General features: G+C 39.7%; 1 protein-coding gene across 1 annotated transcript in view; it reads right to left on the bottom strand.

The window, feature by feature from the left end:
* The window catches only part of PHLPP1 (PH domain and leucine rich repeat protein phosphatase 1), a 225,644-nt gene that overhangs the window by 192,148 nt on the left and 13,954 nt on the right, over positions 1-19,542 (bottom strand). The gene's annotated exons all lie outside the window — the stretch shown is intronic.

Here is a 19,542-nt window from a genome sequence, read left to right as displayed (position 1 = left end):
AGTATGTACTAACTGGTAGACTGAACAGATCTTTTGAGAACAGCCACCATGTGCCATTCCCAGGGGGAGAAATTTCTGTGATAAAAAGCAGAAGAGACAGGATCATCATCCCTCCCAAAGCAGCTGCCATATAGATTGAAAAGAATAATGCACTCTTCAGAAACTCTGAAGGTTACAGCCACTTGCATAGTGGAGAAGCCATCTGCCATACCACACAGGGTGGATAAAAATCAATTTTTTTTATCTAAACCAGATTTTTTTGATAAAAAGGTTTTTTCCTCAAAAAGCAATCTAAAAGATAATTTTAATTAAGATACATTATAGCTCAGATATCTCATCATGGAATAGGCATTATAAATTCTAATTCTATAGTATGAGAATATATTCATGTAATTGTTAAGAAAAGTTTTGTAAATGAGTTCCAATAGTTCATGGATTAGGGACCCAATCTTAAGGGGTTCCACAGGCTTCTGTATAGACTATTTAGGTTAATCTTTCTATTTATCCAATGGGACTCAGTGCTCAGTCTAGAAGATACCATCAGAGACGCTTAGTTTTGCAGTTCTCAAACTGTGGATGTCTCCCCCCAGAGGTAACATGCTTGTTAACAAAAATGTTAAATAAATAAATATATATAGAGAGAGGAGAAATAACAGACCTCAACTCTATTGTCCCTCTGCAAATTTGTGTACACAGAGTCAATCCCTTACATCTCTCTAAAAGTGCAAAATTTCAAAAAGAAGTTCAATGAATAGAAGATTGTTGGGGGTGGACTAGATCTGGACAAGGAGAAGAAGTCTGGAGATAAATGTGAGAAGCGAGGGACATATGCTTGTTTTGTTAAAATATTATGTTTGCTGCTGAAGAAAAAAAAATCCAGAATACATAACGTTGTTTTAGTTAAATAAAACAATTTAAATATCTGTCTGGTGATGTTCTCCTCCTAATACAGCATGGCAAGAAAATCCTCCAAATATTAATGATTAACCTGTTGAATTGGAGATCGTTCACCTCCCAATGACTTCATAAATATCTGCTTCAATTACCTTTGGTAAATGAAATAACCAATCATTCGTTTTCTCATATAGCTGTAAAACTAATCTGAAAAATTTTCAAAATAAATCACTGTTTAAAAATGTATATAGTGTGTACCTTCTAAAAATGAAACCTACATCTGAGTTGTGAATAATATGTATGTATTAAGGATATTACAACCAACCAGAATGCACTTTTATGTAGAAAAGCATGATTAAATCGAGTCTTCCTGACTAGTGATTTAAATCAATTTGATTTAAATCAAATCCACCCTGATACCACATGCAAGCAAGGAGCTCCTAGTTGTCAGCTTCCCTCCCATCCTCCATCACATCCTACATTTTCCACCCTTTCTGAGTTACTGCTGCTGAACCCTGGATACTGTCTGTGCCCTATTGAGCCCTGATTATCTGTCTTACATGATTACCACAACTTCCAGCCAATGGATCCCCATATAAGATAGTGGTGTTGGTACAAGTGATGAACTAAGTCTTTCCTTTCATCCTGGAAGCAACCTTTGTAATATTTAAGCTGTGGATACCATTAAATAAGCGATTTAATGGATCCAACTTTATTGTTTGGGCACCTTATCCCTCAGTTTCTACTTTTAGTCATCACCCAACTTTTTTCATTTTAGATTTGTTCACAGGTATAGTCCTCTAAGCTTTTTTTCCCTCCTCACTACTAAACCACATCTAACTGTTACTTATAGAGCTAGGAAGCACCAATTAGGTATGCCAGGCTCTTATTTTCCAGAGTATAGCATGTAAACTTCTATGGACAGGGGCTCAAGCCAAGAAAGTATGTGGTTTAGGAAGGAACACTTAAGTGAGACCCTACAGGAAATATTCTTGTCACCTTAGCCCACTCTATACTGCTGCCCAAAATACCTAACAAAAGGACTGTAGTCATCTGTATTATCTTCAGAATGGAAATATGCATGTTTTGATACAAGTAAGGAACTGCCACCACTTGTTGATCATGTCACTTAAGAGACAAGATGGTCTATGTCTGAGCTGTATTCTTCTAGAGTGCAGAGATTACAAATACATTAATGTAGGAGACAAGTGTTGGCCCTCTTAAAAGCCACTAATTTCTATCAAGTTGGGAAAGAAACATTTAATACACTGTTAGACCCACTCCAGGTGGCAGGATTTTCTTTTCCCTAGGCACCATGTCTGTCATTTTAATACTAAACATCTTTTTATGTTATCTGTGGTAACACAACTTAATTTTGGCCTAAATCAAGATGAACGTTACCCTCTGTCTTCTTCAGAGGTAGAGAAGAGAAGCCTGACTACCACAGTACTGCTTAGATGGAAAGATCTCACCACTGTACATTACCTGTTGTAACAAGATTTTTGTGGGTCATTTTCTTTTATTCTTTAAATTTAATTTATCTCACATGGCCTGGTACATTAACAAAACCCTGCTGGAGATTAATAATTTCATCATGTGAATCACACACAAATGTCTTCTTGTACCGAATTCTTGCTCTCAACCTCCAAATCCCATAGACAGATGGTTTTAAAAAACTAAAAACAGCCTCACGGAGGGAGAATGGGAAACAAAGCCTTCCTTTACCCAAATTTCCTTTTACTAGTTTCAGATAGAGATTTTTATATCTCTAAATGCATAATAGACATACATGTAAAAAGGGGAGGGGTGTATTTTACAATTTCCATTTCTCTATTAGGGAAAAAAACCTCATGCAGAAGTTGTTAGGATTGCTTATGCAATCTTAACAATGCCTCCTTGTGACCCATACAATAGTTTTTAATTGCAAGATCACATGACCCCATCTTATTCAGCATGCAGCCAACACAAAAAAGAAGGGTGAACAGCAAATGAAGCAGGATTGAGGATCCTTGCGTAATGTGGCAAAGTTCTGTTTGCACTTAGTCTAAATTCAGAGTAGTTCCCCAGTGTAAATGTACACATATATATAGGACTTCTGACTATAGGTTTTAATTGACAAATACCAATAAAACAACCAGAATAAAAAAAGTTTGTGTTTATCCAATAAATGCCAGTAAAACGCTGGAAATGTTCCTTGTATCTAAGGACTTGTCTACATGGAACAGAAATGCAGACTACAGAGGTGCGATTTCTAAAGCGCACCAATGTGTTGCGCATTAATTGGTCCATGCAGACCCTGCTGATGCGCACTAAAGGTTCCATAGTGCACTTGAACGTAGTGCTGTTTGAAACAGTATTATGTTAAAGCACATTAGGGAATATTACAAAGATTATTCATTACAGTATATACAAAGAGAAAGTCCCCAAAGACACATTTTGGACATCCACATAAAACTCAAATGGCTAAAAAATAAACCCAAAAACAGAAACCATACTTATGCAGTAGAGCAAAATTTGCACAGTGAAAGAAGGGGTGCACTGTATGAAAGTAGATGAGTTATTTAAAAATGTACTCTCTTTTTAAAGAGATTTAAATTAGAAATTATTGTAATTGCCGGAGTTCCTTTTAGCACATATTTTTAATGTGTGCAACCTCCTTCACTTGTTTTCAGAAGGTATTTCAAAATAAATGTCACACCACTTCAATCACTATGCTAAAGGTAGCAGGAGCTCTGCAGATATTATGTGTGACCATATAATTATAAGGAGAAATGCATATGCACAAGAAGACAGTCAGAAGTGGTGTAGGCAACATGAACTTTTGCGTGGTTAAGCACTCAGTAAGGAAATACTAGTCCTGATGCTCTTAATCTAGTTTTATTTATTCCTTCGCAGTCCTGTGTGCTAGGTACTATACAGAAAGAATGAAGATGTGGTTCCTGCCCCAGATGTCTTAATTTACATCAACAGGAATAGCTACTAACTTAACATTTCCATCCTTATACACTTTATACATGTTTAGTACTTTACATTTTCAGTGTTGTTGAATACTATGCATGATTGGCCTCAAGTCTTCAGGACTTAAGTGCTAATCTCTAGCAAAGAAACTCTGCAAGGAAGAAATATGCATCCCCTGGTGGCTAGTTATGATCACATGTAAATACCCAAGAGTGGCTGCAGCAATCTTGACATGAGGAACAATTCTTGCCCCTTTTGGCATTTCCTCAACTCCATGACTAGTTTCTCCTTGAAGATTGCAAAGCAAGACTACCACTGCAACTGAAGGCCGGGAGAGAAGAAAGAAGATTCCTCGGCCCAAAGTTCTGGTCCCAAATGCAACTGGTGCTGCTGCCAGCCTCTTGCAAGGCAGGGCCGGCTCCAGACACCAGCGCAGCAAGCAGGTGCTTGGGGCGGCCAAGGGGAAGGGGCGGCACGTCCAGCTCTTCAGCGGCGGGTCCCTCTTGGAGGGAAGGACCTGCTGCCGAAGTAGAAAGCAGTGCGGTGGAGCTGCCGCCCAAGTGCTGCCGATCGCGATCGCAGCTTTTTTATTTATTTATTTATTTTCCTGCCGCTTGGGGCAGCAAAAACCCTGGAGCCAGCCCTGTTGCAAGGATACATCCCACCAGTCCACAAAGAAGAATCAGAGGGTGGAAAAATATAGTTTCTATCTACAGAAGAGCTAACAGCACCAACAGATCATAAAACCCTGTTACAACACCCCAAGAATCACCAGTATGACACATTTTAACACATTCCCATACATGGAAATATAGCCAGGTAGGTTACGTAAGACTTTACCTCACCCTCTATTAACTATTATTTCTATTACCTGAATAGATGGAAGATACCAGAAGACTAATTTTCTTCAGTCAGACCACACGTTTGGGTGGAGAGAGATCATGGCACAGTGAAGTAAGCAGCCCCAGGCTGGTACCCTTGCTTTGTTTTTAGCAGACACCTACACCTAAATGAATTAACTAAACCAGAAAGAACAAAATCCTTTACTCGCCTTAGTGTTCCCAGCAGGAACATACATTAAACATAGAAAACAATGACATACGGTCTATTAGAATTTAAGGCCATATCTTTTCAAAGAGAAATCCCACCTTCATTCTTATACGGCTTGGGCCAACATTATGAAGCCCTTGGTACTAGGAGCCTGGTTTCCTGGACACTAAGCAAACAAACAATATTGGCAGACTCTCCAGACCCACCAGCAGCAGAGGTTAAGAGATTCTGAATATTGTGCTGGGGAGGTGGGGGGGGGGGGGGAGAGTAAGTTCAAAAGGTGAGATGTATTTCTTACCATATAAAATACAAGTTGTATTTGAAAATAAGAATCTTCTGGTTTTGTTTTTAATTAAAATGGGCCTTTCTGTGCTTCCTGCTGGTAATATAGTAACTATGTTGCTGAAGTGACAATATTGATATAAGAAGTGGTTTGGTTTGGGGAAAAAAAGAAAAAGGATGCTATATTTGGTTTAGAAGGATACTATATTCTCCCCTGATCTGTCCCCAGTTGACATTAGTGAAGCTGTCTGCTCAGTTAGGATCAACCATCTTCTCTATATAGCCTGTTTGGTTGGGGGGTGGAGGTGCGGGTGTCAAGGAAATCCCAGCAAGTGTCAAACTTTACTCTACTGTAATAACCTGCATTAAAGAACACTGTTTCAGCAGTCTCACTAGTAGGTTGCCACAGAGTTTGAATCTATGGAAAGATGGAAAAACATCTTCCTTTAAATCTAAATGCACATCTACTGTTGTAAGTACATACATGAGTATTGTTATTTGTCTTACAATAGCTGTATGATTAAGTTCAGGGGGGATTAAATTTTTTTTAAGTCGGTTTTTTACTTTAAAATTTACAATCAGAATTTTTATTTACAAGTTGGTAGTTCATTTTCTTTCCATTTTATAGTCTAGGATGCTACAGCAGACGTTGAACTTCTACTAAAAATTAGGACACTAAAACAAATTCAGATTGGGGAATTTTTTTCTACTAAGAAAACTGACATTAAAAAATGTTTAAGTGCCTAGATACGGCCTCTACCAAAGATAAAAATAATCATCTCTCATTGGAATAGTGTAATTCCCAACTAAAGTGAAACTCAGAAGCAGTGGTCATTAGTACCTCTTGTATCCTACCACTAGCTGATTCCGTGCAGAAAACCTTCATCCCCTGTTGGCTTTATTAAAATTAATTTGAGAGGAACTGTCACTGCTGAAGTTTCAGATTAAATTTACTCTTCAAAGTTAGAGCACCGAGAACAGCAGAAGCTATGAAATTCAGACAAAGATGTCTGGGATGGTCATGATTTGTCACAATATTTAGGTCAGAAAATCATGCTCTACATACTCAGTTAAAACATAGGTAAGATCACTTGGCTGCTTACACTCCTATCCAGGTGGCAGGGTAGTGTTGTGTCCAGTCACAAATTGGTGTGAGGAGTTCCCAGAGCACAGGTGGGTGATGCTACTAGTAGTATGAAAATTGGAAGCTGCTGTTGGAGAGGGAGTCCCAGCAGATTTCAGTGTCACACATCTCATTAGGATGATATGTAGGTAGAATACACACACTGAGGAAACAGCAAGCACCAGAATCTGCTAAATATACTATGTGCCGCACAGCAGATCCTGGGAAAATCTTTCAAGACCCTGTAGGGCCACAAAACCAGTGATGCACAATTTCTACAAGCACTATGCATGAATGAAACACCAAAGACGATAATGACAGCTGTGGGAGATCAAGGCTGTCTCTACACTGCCACTTCTGAACGACTAAAGTTTTAGTGCTGAAAAGCACCAGTATAGACAGCGCTTTATGGCCGGGAGCCATGCTCCCAACGATAAAGCTACCACCCTTCATTCCGGGTGGGGTTTTGTTTTGTTTTTTTACATTGCAGAGCTCTCCCCCAGTGATAAAGTGTGACTACACTGCCCACATCACAGCGCTGCCATGGCCACACTAACGTGGGCAGTGTAGATTTACCCAAAGTGTAAAAAGGAGACTGGGCAACAAGGTGTAACACAAGTTGTAAACTCTGAGCAGTCAGTGAACAACTATGAAGCTTAAGTGTTTGCTGCCCTCTGAGGAGCCTTCAGAAATTTAACTTTGAATGGCCTGATTTCCATATGGCACCCTTACTATCACCCCTACACTCCCAAACTGGGTATAGGCAAACATGTGCCAATTAAGCGAGAAACTTGCACTTGGGCACACAACGTAATCTTACTGCAACCATCAAAATCCAGAGCTTGTAAGCGGTCTTCATAGACTATCCGACCATGCAAACCAACCATAGTCTGCTATGCTGTTATCAAACAACCTGCTAGTCCCTCCCTATATCCTCCCTATTTGCGGTTGCAGCTGTTCTCTCACACTGGTAGTGTTACATTTCCTTTTTTCACGGACATGGACATACAAAGGAAACACTTGTATCTATCACCTCACTTTTTATTACAGTCTTCTAGACTGTTACAAATAGACAATGAGCACCTTGGGGAAAACACTACTAAGGGTTTAGCACTGTTTGGGTCTCCTAAATTAACAATTAAAATGTAGAGAGAGGAGGGGAGCTAGGGAGAAAAGCACTTTTCCTGTTCATTAGACTCCTGATTCTGAAGTTATAAAATGCTTATTCCTGGAAGAAAACTAGAAGTTCACAAGAACAGCATTCCTCACAATCCTCAGTAGTTGGGAGTGGGATGAGGGAAGGGAGCCTTATCTAAAATATTGCCATGAAAACCATCTGTCATAATGCCCTTCACAGTAGTTTCAAACTTCACAAGAGTAGTTCAATAAGCAAAGATTAAAGATTTTGTACACTGTAGAGCAGCCACAAAATAAACATAGCTCAAGCATTAGGGCTTGACTACATGCGGTTTTTGCACTGATTTAATGAGATCAGTGGAAGTTTAGTTAAGTCAGTGAAAAACCCTTTTTGTAGATATAGTTATACTGGTAAAAACACCAACTTTACTAAAAAAATTTGTACTGATCTAGTTAAATCAATGCAAAAACTGTTTTGACAAGCCCTTTATACAACAAAAATACTGCATGCATTTATTTACTATAATAATGACAAGACTGTACTTTCAAGATCTTCAAGTTTAAACTGAGGATATCAAAGCACCTTTCAAGAAAAAAGTTCGAAGTTGAAATAATTTTAACAGATGGGGAAACTGAGGCAAAGAAATTAAGAAACTTGCCTACAGCCACAAAGTCAGTGGCAGTTAGAAATAGAAACGCCATCTTCTGACTCACTGTTCAAGTCTAACCAGGCTCTCTTAACAATATAAGCAAGGTAATGGAAAGTTGCAGGAGCAGTCATTAGCCTTTTCTTATTATGGGAATGAGAGAGAGTTATCCAGAACCCGAGGGGAATTCCGCAGTCTAATTCCATCTTCTGAAGTGTGTACATTACCAGAAATGTTTACAAAATAATCTTGCAGCCATATGTTATTACAATATGTTTTAGAGCAACTACGGTAAAGTGCACTGTTATAAGCAGTTTCCAAATAAAAATGCATACTATCAAGTTTAATCTAATGGAGTTAGGCACATTACATTGTAGCAAGCTCTGCACTAATAGCAGGGGGTGGCTTTCATTTATAACCTAGGAAATATATAATCTGATACACAGAGCAACTCCTTCAGGCATTCAGCAGGTATCTAATTAGGAAGGTATATTAAAACTTTCATCCTGTATTACAATGACGAAAGAAACAAAAGGATCATACTGAGACAATATTCCATCACCTCTACAAGTATCACACCTAGAAATAGGCATAATGCAGAGCCCTGTGTTAAAGGCTAGACTCATTTGTATTGCAGGACAGGATACTAAAATAAATTTAAAAAGAAAGCTTCACATTGCAATCATGAGGGAAGAGTCCCTAAAGCACCTTTATATCCAAGAAGATGTCTGATGGAAAGAAGATTTCACGTGATTTGACACTCCACCACCACCCAAAGTGGGCACACTATCCTCCTGACTGCTATTTGAGTTACGGCATTAAGATAATTTTAAAAACTAAAGGAATAGAACTATATTTTCAAGTGTGATCCACTGCTACAGTCTCATCAGTCATTGGTCAGGCCTCCTGGATGATTGGCTATTTTTCCATCAATATTAATCTACAATCATTTTCCTCTGTTTTGTATTTTGGAGGCAGGAGCAAGTGCGTTAAGAATACTGTTCAAGTTCTCCCTTTTCTGTATTCCCTTCACCCCACTCTAACACCAGCCCCCAATCTATTCTTTTTCAAGTGATGCCAAGTCTCATTTCTTGGGCTGCCTGGCAACAGCATTTTATTTAGCTTGTCATCTCTCCCTGAATCTACAAATTCCCCCTCCTCCCTAGATACTCCAGTAGGGTTGTGTGGAACAGCTGATGCTGTTGGCTTTTGTTTTTATTGAAAACCTTCCCAAAAGAGATCTTCAACTTAGTAAAGGATAAGAGTCTCTCTAGCTACACTTTTAGCCTTACTATGCAAATGATTTCTCAAAGTAGGGCTATTAGCTTTTTTTAAAACACTGCAAACGGCTTTTAAAAAACAAAATACAACTTTTGCTTTCCTATGTATAAAGCAAATAAGTTAGTACTACGAGAGACTACAAAACAGTAAATTAGTCTTATTTTAAAGAAAAAGCTGCCCTAGCACCACAGAAGTTCAGAACTATGATCTTCTTTAATATAAAACAGAGAGCAGTGCTCACAGCTCCAAATCAAAAACAGTTTTGCAAGTGTGAAGAGGCGATCCAATGACAGTAATTTTACACTCATTTCCTTATTTTTTGTGGGTGCAAGCCAGACATTTGGCATTACTTTCACACAGTTATATGCATGTTAATGTGTCCCATAATCAGTACATAAGTAATGTTCTTAGCAGACCACAATTCTGGGAACTCCTCTGGCACATTAAAGAGTATTCCATCCATGACAATCTATACAAAATCCTCTCTAGAAGATACAAAGGGTTTTCCAGACTCAATGAAGCTTTAAACTAACTCATTTCCAAGACTGGAATTTTAACTTAACTCCTCTACTACCCACCAACTACTGTAATAGCAGGATTGCCACTTCTGTATTTGATGGACAGTGGAGGAGTGAAGTTAAAATCTCAGTATCAGAAATGAGCTAATGTTTAAAGAGAGGAAGCAGTTAAAGTAGACAAACAGAACTGTATCAAACTGAGTGGAACCTCTTTCCTTAGGCTTTGTCTACTCTGCACTTTCGTTGTTAAAACTCTCCCCCACACACACAACCCGAGAGACAAAACACACCCCCTGAACAACAAAAGTTTTGACAAAAAGCGCTGGTGTGGACAGCACTTTGTCACCAGGAGAGTGTCTCCTGCCGACTAACAGCAGCTACACTGCTGACCTTACAACAGCACGGCTACAGTGGCCCAGCCATGCTGTTGGAAGGTGTGCAGTGTAGACACAGCCTTAGAAAGACTGTATGTAGAAGGTAACAGAATACTCAGAGGGGTTGTGGGGGGAGGGGAGAGAGGATAAGCTTGTAGGTTTAAATCACTATTAAGCTTCGTTTAAGTCAGTATATCCTGCCTGTTTATGCCAAAAATCAAGATGAGATACCCTAAGGGCAGTAATCACACCAGTGTAAGGGGTCTCAACTAAGATGTTTTTTTAAACACAGAAAATGTGTTGGCTACCACATTTTAATACCCCCATGAGACAGGGCAAGCTGTATTTTAACACAAAATGGGAAGGTGAAGTCTTAGGCTTCACCCATAGTTCACTTTGACCGGCCAGAACATGTTAAAACACAACTTGTCCCATCCACTCTACAATTTTCATCACTTTAAATGCATACTCACACTTCATGCTTATAACAATGAACACATTCAATATTGTCCATTACCAGTACCAATGAAAAAAGCAGAAACCTACAACACAATATCGTTCCTTCTTCATAAGCCCACAGCAGCTCCTCCCCTCACTCGATTATGCAATGGAGACGGAGGCCTTGGCTACACTGGCAATTCACAGCGCTGCACTTGCTGCGCTCAGGGGTGTGAAAAAACACCCCCCCCCGAGCGCAGCGAGTGCAGCGATGTAAAGCGCCAGTGTAATCAGCGCCTGAAGCGCTGCACGCTCCCTTGCAGCGCTGCAAGCTATTCCCCTCGGAGAGGGGGAGTACTTGCAGCGCTGGCGGCGCGACTACACTCACGCTTCACAAAGCTGAATCCGCGAGTGTAGCCAAGGCCTGATAGTGGAGAGAATCTATCACCATGAAAGGTTTATCCACATAACACCAAATTTGCAGGATTGAAGACACCATCCTGCTTCCTCTGCTTGGGAAGGTAAAGGGGGTATTGTTACATGCTACTGCCGCTTTCAGGAACCATCTGCCATATTTAACCAGTTAAATACTCCATGAGCTGCATATTTACCATGCTCCCATTACCAAAGACATTCTACAGCCATCTTCCCATCCATTATATATTCTAGATGTAAATTGTGCCTACCATCATGGTTTCCAGTTGTAACAATTATATACGCCATAGATTAGAAGTAAGGGATGATTCCAGAGAAGTGAAACAAGCTTTTAGGTTTATGACATTTGTGTTTAATGTCTAATTCTTTTATTCATTTCTTTCCTCTGTTTTGTTTCTCTTTTCTGCTCCTCTTCCCCCCAGATATTCCCTAGCTGCCCTCAAAAAGCCCAAACTGACTACTGCAGCATACATCCCACCCTGGAGATGCTGGACTAATTCTCTGCTAACCCCTTCTTGGGGAAATAAAAAGTATTACCAGGGGATTTGTGCTAGCTAGTATAAGAAAATGTTCAGATGCTAGATAGCTCCTTCTAAAAGTCCTGTGTAGATGCAGCAAGTTGTATTTTGGCACATATTAGCTGACTGAGCTGAACTTTAGCCAGCTAGCACGTCGATGTGCATCTTTCCTTGTCTACACTAGATTTTAGAATCTATTAGCTAACGCATTCTTTCTTTTTAAAAAGAACAAAACCTTCCTACCTTAGTCAAGACAAATACTAAGGAATCAAACAAAGTGTTTAGCTGTCTTGGGGCTGTGGACTGAACTTTCGTGATTCCTAGGTCATTCTCAAAAGCTGCCAAATGTATAAACTGTTCCCATTATTTACTCACAGATTAACAGTTGGTAAATTGGTCCCATGGAATCACTAAAGAATTTTCCTTATAACCATTTCCCTTGCTTTAAAAAAGCCCTCCATTTCCCCCCATTCCTGAATGAATGTGAGAACTTCCTGCACTCAGAACAACATGAATAGACCTGGCAACTAGTCAGGGAGATAGTACAGGCCTATGAATGCTCTGAATTCAGCTTCTGTGTAGCCGCTAAATTAAAGGAATTCAGGAGCTTCACAAAGGCTTGGCTATTTAATGGATTCGGCCTTTTATTTTATAATATAATTAGGCAGCATACGAAAGAAAGCCTTTTCCAAGTGGCTGTGCTGAACAAGCAGACCCAGTGACTTCTCCTGACATTCTCCCTTTTTCTGGAGGTGATGTCATTATCACACTCCTGTAAATGCTTTAGGGAAGAGTTAACTGCACTCTTAGTCACTCTTTACCTGCAAGGAGAGAGCCTTTACGAGTGAGCTTTCAAGCTGTACATCCTTCTTTATTGTCCCATTTAACTCCACTCCTCTGTGTACACAGGGAAACTCCCACCACATTCCCAGACAGGATACAATAGCAAAGTCAAAATGTATCTTCAATCTCCTCCCCTGAAATACATTATTAATTTGTCTTTGGATATGTGCACAGTAAAAAGGGGATATTGCAGGCACCCAAATTGTAGGCACCCTTAATATAGATCAAAGTGTGCATAATCAGAATGTATTATAACTTCAACTGCTCCTTCCTACTAGCCCCTAACCAGCAAGCCATGCAAGTTAAAAAATGAAAACTCCAACTTCCTTAGCAACAATTTAATTATCTCACAATTCTCTACCCCTTTTCAAACACTATGGGCTTTTCTAACCCCTGCTAAGTCTGACTTGTGATCCAGATTTGCAGTCACCTCATGATAAATGGTATCTTTAGACCCAATATCAGCAAGGGTATTGATCTTTGTCTATCACCAGGAAGAGGTAATCCACCAATGCAAACAAAGTGACTTCCGTTCCATACCTGATTTGTAGCCATATTGACAAAGATCAATGAAATCTGAAACAAAACCAGGCTACTGTGAAAATTGCCTCACCACAACCTTTTCCATCACCTTAACCAAAAAAAGGAGACAGCAGTAAATGGCCAGATCACAAGCATCAAGCAACGGTTTCCTGTGCCGTGGCCATACGCTAGTTTACTTAAAGGAACACGGCAACGTGCTTTCCTTTAAGGAGGCAATGACGACCTCTACCAACATTCTGGTCCACCAGCTTGAGCACAAGTTGTCACTGAGTGCCCCCAATATCTCCAGTGCCACTGGAGAGCAAAAACCTGAGGAGAAAGTGACAAGCCAAGATATTTCAAGGTTTTCCCAAACATCCAGTTATTTATACATCTGTCAAATTAAAAATCAAATTATTTTGTCCCTCCTATTCAATCCAAAGCTGCCCATTCAGTATTCAGTAGCCCGCACCCTATACCAGCAAAAACTTTCAGCTGACAAAACCTCATTTAGTGCTTTGCTTATAGCAGAAGGTTCAGCTCATCTGGAACTGCTGGATTCATTAATTTCAATCCTACATTTAAATCACAGCTTTTAATTTTCAACTACAAAGAATAAGTGGACATCAGTTTTAAGGAGAAGGATTTAAAAAAAAAAAAAAAAAATCATGACCTCCACCCACAAGAGATGTGGAAGTTAGCTATCAATTTCTAACTGACTCTGTAACAGTTGCATTTCTTGCACCAAAGTTTGTATGTTATTCACTCACACCCACTTTGTTTATTTATCTAAATTAAGGTCATGTCACAACCATGTCAGGAAGGTTCAAAGTGAGGTTCAGATGTAAACTGCTAGCTGGAGTTGCCAAAGCTCTGCTGCTGAACAGGGGACAATAGGATGCCTTAGCTAGAGCCCTAATCAGCTGCGACCCTTACCCAACAAGGGAGTTTCGTGCTCTGTTGCAAACTTTGAAGTCCATGTACAGGGTTTGAAAACCCTGAAGGAACATTTCCAAAAACTGCAAGACTAGCACTTCAGATTATCTAAAGGAGGTGTGTGTCAGACCTCCATACAATGGACATTGCATGTACCTGAAGGAAATGATTTCTCTCCAAGCTATAGAAACTTTTACTGATTTTCAGTGCGAATGTATTCACGATTCTCCCATAGTGAACTAAGTTTTTTCCATGAACAGCATACAATTCTGAATATTCAGTTATCAATGGGAGGGAAAAAAAAAAAAAAACACAACAAGCTTTCAGTTGCAGTGACTGACTAGACTGAAGTCATGTTGACATGACTTAACTGAGCAGCACCACCCCTCATGAATCAGAGAGCCAGCTCCAGGTTAGAAACTATGGGTATGTCTACACTAGAAACTTAAGTCAACCTATATTAGGTCGACTTACTGCACATATCCACACTACCCTCCTTGGGTCAATGGTGTGCGTCTTCACCAGAAGCGCTTCCACCAACCTAAGAGGAGCAGCGTGGGGAGCTGAGTCTCTGGTCTCAAGGCTTCTCGCCTCCCTGTTCCTTGCCAGGAGTGATGGGGAAGCTGCCCGGGGCTTCTTGCCTCCCTGTTCCCCGCTAGGAGGAAGCCACCTGGGGCTTGTCACCCCCGGGGAGCAGGGTCCAGCCGCCCCAGCTTCTCAGCACTCCTCTTCCCCCACCAGGAGCCAGGCAGCCTTGTTAATTTCACAGCTTCAGCATGGAGCCATGAAATTGACAAGACAGACAACTTTCCCTGAGGGGAGCCAGAAGTCATCCAGGCTTCTCACCCCAACTTCCCACCAGGAGCCGTCCAGCTCTCCAAGGGAGGGGGGGGGGGGGAAGAAGGGAGGCCAGCTGGGCTCTAGCTGCCCACAGTTCCTGCTGTGAAATTGACAAGACAGCCAACAGCCGATGTAAGTAATGCAGTTTCTACACAGACCCAGACCCCTGGGCTTGTCTACCGGGGGGGGGGGGGGGGGGGGATCTACCAGTGCCAACCAATGCACTGGTGGTCGGTTTAGCAGGTCTAGCAAAGACCCGCTAAATCGATCACAGATCGCTCTCCCATCAACTCCTGTACTCCACTGATCGAAAAGAGTAGGGGGAGTCGATGGGAGAGCATCTCCCGTCAACATTGTGTAGCGTGGACCCCACGCTAAATAGATCTAAGCTACATCGTTTTGAGTTATGCTATTCACGTAACTCCAATTGCGTAGCTTACATGGAATTTCCCCTGCAGTGTAGCCAAGGCCTGTGTCACCCTAACTACACTGACATAAGCCCTAAGCTTCTCGTGGAGGTGGAGTTATGTCAGTGTAGTGGAGCACCAGAGTGGACTTGATTTAAATCACTAGTCAGGAAGACTCGATTTAATCATGGTTTTTTACATAAAAGTCCATTCTTGTTGGTTGTTATAACCTTAATACATATTATTCACAACTCAGAGATAGATGTAGGTTTCATTTTTAGAAGGTACACTATACATTTTTAAACAGTGATTTATTTTGAAAAACTTTTCAGATTAGTTTTACAGCTATAACAGAAAATGAATGATTGTTTGGTTATTTCATTTACCAAAGATAACTGAAGCAGATATTTATGAAGTCATTAGGAGGTGAACTATCATTAATATCTGAAGGATTTTCTTGATTTTCTAGAAGGAGATCACCACCAGACATTTAAATTGTTTTATTTAACTAAAAACAAAACAACACCACAACACAACATTAAGTATTCTGGATTTTTTTCTTCAACAGCAAACATATAATATTTTGACAAAACAAGCATATGTCCCTCACTTCTCACATTTATCTCCAGACTTCTTCTCCTTGGCCAGATCTAGTCCTCCCCCAACAATCTTCTATTCATTGAACTCTTTGAAATTTTGCACTTTTAGAGAGAGATAAGGGATTGACTGTGTACACAAATTTGCAGAAGGACAATAGAGTTGAGGTCTGTTATTTCTCACCTCTATATATTATGTATTTAAAAACATTTTTGCTGTTAACAAGCATGTTACCTCTGGAGACACAAATCCACAGTTTGAGAACTGCAAATCTAAGCATCTCTGATGCTTCTTCTAGACGGAGCATTGAGGCCCATTGGGTAGATAGAAAGATTAACCTAAATAATCTATACAGAAGCCTCTAGAACCCCATAAGATTGAGTCCCTAAGCCATTAACTATTGGAACTCATTTACAAAGGTTTTCTTAAACATTACATGAATATATGATCTCATACTACAGAATTAGAATTTATAATCCCTATTCCATGATGAGATATCTTTGAGCTATAATGTATCTTAATTAAAACTCTTTAGATATGCTTTTTGAGGAAAAACCTTTTATCAAAGAAAAAAAATTTTTTTTTTTTTTTAAAACTGATTTTTATCCACCCTGTGGAGCACTAACATCAGTGGGAGCAAGGCTGTAGTGCGTACACTAACATAATTAGGTCGATGTAAGCTGCCTTATGTTGGCCTGTGTAGCGTAGACCGGGCCTATGCTTTACCATCTTGTCCTCTATACCTCACTACCTACACCAAACCAAAAGGCAGCTTTCTAGCCACCAAATAATAGTCCAAACCTGCAATGTTAGATATCAATTCACAGCAAAGAAAATCCTCCTCATGAACAGAATTTATTCACACACGTTAGCAAGAAAAAAAACCTGTTAAACCGCAGTGAAGGTTGAGACTGTAGTTGGTGAAGGTTGAGACTGTAGATCAGATGATTATTAAGAACCAAGGACATTCAAATTTAAGTTCAATCTTAAAACACATTAAAAACATGGAAATATTTTTGCTGCCAATCCAGACATCATTAACTCCCCTGCTGTGGCAACACCAGCCTCATATCTATTTCTTTCATACCTACTTTACAACATGTTTTTAAGATCAAGTATTTTTGGAGAGTTTTAGGGCTTTAAATTTGAATGAGCAACTACTAGTAAAGTAACACAAAGGTGTACCACAAAAAGTTTGATTTTGCAACTGCTTTCATACACTTCTCTCAGACACCAAGTGTGATGCTTTGTCAGTACTCTAAACTTGGTTCTTTTCATCCGTGTGCTTTAAATCATGGTTTGAGCTGCTGCAGTTTACAGACATAGATATGCCAAGCTAGCGTGTCTATGTAGACAAACCTCACAGTTTTCTTCACTGCCCAACTGTTCAGGATTCTGGCCTTCAACTGAAGACTTCCAGCATCTGATGTTAATTCTTTTAGAACAAATCCTCCCTGTCAGATTACAATTTAGGGCTACTGTTATGCATATCACCTTGCAGAACAAAAGGCCTAAGTATATCGGTAAGCATGCTTAAAAGAGAGGAAAAACCCAAGGTACGTGCTCCAAGCTCTGATATTTAACTCCCCAAAGGCTTCATTGAGGACAAACATCTTACTAGCAAGTTTAGCAAAGTTGTGAGATGAGGAAGCCTGCAACTGATCCATCATTATCACTGTGGAAGATTTAAAAAAAAAAAAAAACCACTTGTCTCAAAACAATTGAAATATATATGCTTATAAGGCAGGGGTAGCCAAGTTGTTCCACCAGCTAAAAGGAACAGTGGCATCTTGCCAAGAGCCCAGATTGCAGCCACCTTCACCTTTAATCTGAAACTGCTCAGATTATGATAGAGCATTACATACTGGGGTTACATCTCTTTGATGTACAGTATTACAGATGTGAGCCATCCCGGGCTTCAGCAGCAGGTAAAGAGAAGGGGCCTGATCCAGAAAGTCAGCTTCAGCATCATATCAACCCCCAGCCAGTACAGAACACAAAAACATGGAAGCCGCACTCGATATAATCCAGTTTCACAAATATCACAAGATTCAAGTCCTTACTTATCACAAAAGGCTATGACCGATGAATAGGGATTTTGATTGTACTGCACATTGCTGGACCTCTTATTGCACTGAGTAATGTACAGCAGAGAGTATCATGGACAAGGCTACATCACTCTTTATTTGAACCAACATAGTCACTATGCATCCTACAACAATAAGTAGCCAGCTCTACAATGACCAATCATGCTGCTAACAGGTAAGTTGTGCAAAAGTTAAAAATCCACTTTTAATTCACATTTACAGGGTTTTGAATCACAACCATAATACTGTAAACATATTGCTTCCTCTTTTCTATCGGATTATAATTTGCTTTATGAGAGCTTCTGTAGGGGTCAGGGTAGGAAAGAGACCAAAAGAAGTGTTTACTTGTCAAAGAAGCAATATCACTATATAAATTTCTAGTTAGGAGACTGCCTCACTGACCTAATTAACCTTCAAATATTAAAACTATATGAGGTTCTCATTAAATTTCAAGTTAGACTGTGGTCCACATAAAAATCAAGTCATAATTTGTAAGAAGTTTCAATTTTTCTACTTTATCTTAAAGCAAAAAAGATGTGCTGAACTGAGTATCAAGAAGCTGTTTAAACAACTTAAGTACAAACGTGTAGCTTTTCCTCACTAAAATAAGGAAACAGGGTTGGTATTGTTTTGATTAAACTGAAGTTGTAGAGATTAGAATTACAAATTTTGTTCTAGTGCTGCTTATTTTCTAATGCTTTTTCAACAATTCTCCTTTGACTAGACCAGCCATTAGAAAGAGAATGAGCCCCCATTTACTTTAGTTCTTGCTTACTATCTCATTCCCTTTGGGTCAGAAGCAGATTCCTACGTGGGATATAAACAGATAAAACCAGTCTGCGTTCAGATTACATAATATAAAAGCATCAATACTTTTAAAAGCATCAATTATGTTAGATGCTAATTTGCATAAAATATCAAACACTTTAGGGTCTGATCCTGAAAAGAGCTGCAGATATCTACTCAGCACCTTGTGGGATCCATCCAATCATTTTAAAATAAAGTTGGCACAACCGTTTGAATGCTTGCAGAGAGAGGAGTGGGTTAAAGGAGCTAAATTAATTCTATGCAATGTAAGCCTGGAAACAGAATGGGGGTTGGGGGCAAAGACAGGACCCCATTCCCTACCCTCATGCACAGAGAGCCTAATACAGCTACAGGTGACTACAAGAAGAGGTCATCTTTACCTCTTAATATCTTTGTTTGGGGACTGACCCTACCCTACTGGTCCACCAGACACATGGTGCACATGCAGAGGGAGGAGAAAATATCTAACTCCTCAATAACGTGAGTTGTGCATGAATGGACTGGGGAAAGCAGGATGCCTCTTTGTTTAGAGGCAAAGCATAATCTGACTCAAAAACTTTATGCTGTTATAGCACGGATCTCTCAGATCTTTGATGAAATACAAATTATTATCCTGCAACAAGTCTATTCCATTCCACTCTTACTCAGTGGAAAAAGGTTTTTTATGCTCAAGGAAGTTTTTAAAACAATACTTGTGTTACAGGAAAGAAATCTATTATTAGTGGCTGGTGTCTAAAAGACATTCCCAAAATAAATACATTTTAAAAGACATATTTTGACCCTACAACTCTAGGACAGGCAGCTAAGTAAATGAGAATTTTGGGAATCTGTAGTGGGAAGGTGGCTGT

This window comes from Terrapene carolina, unplaced genomic scaffold, assembly GCF_002925995.2.
Source record: "Terrapene carolina triunguis isolate 2854851 unplaced genomic scaffold, T_m_triunguis-2.0 Scaffold53, whole genome shotgun sequence".
In the NCBI taxonomy this organism is placed as follows: Eukaryota; Metazoa; Chordata; order Testudines; family Emydidae; genus Terrapene; species Terrapene triunguis.
The sequence above is the reverse complement of the archived record's forward strand: the minus strand, read 5'-3'. Positions and strand labels throughout refer to the sequence as shown.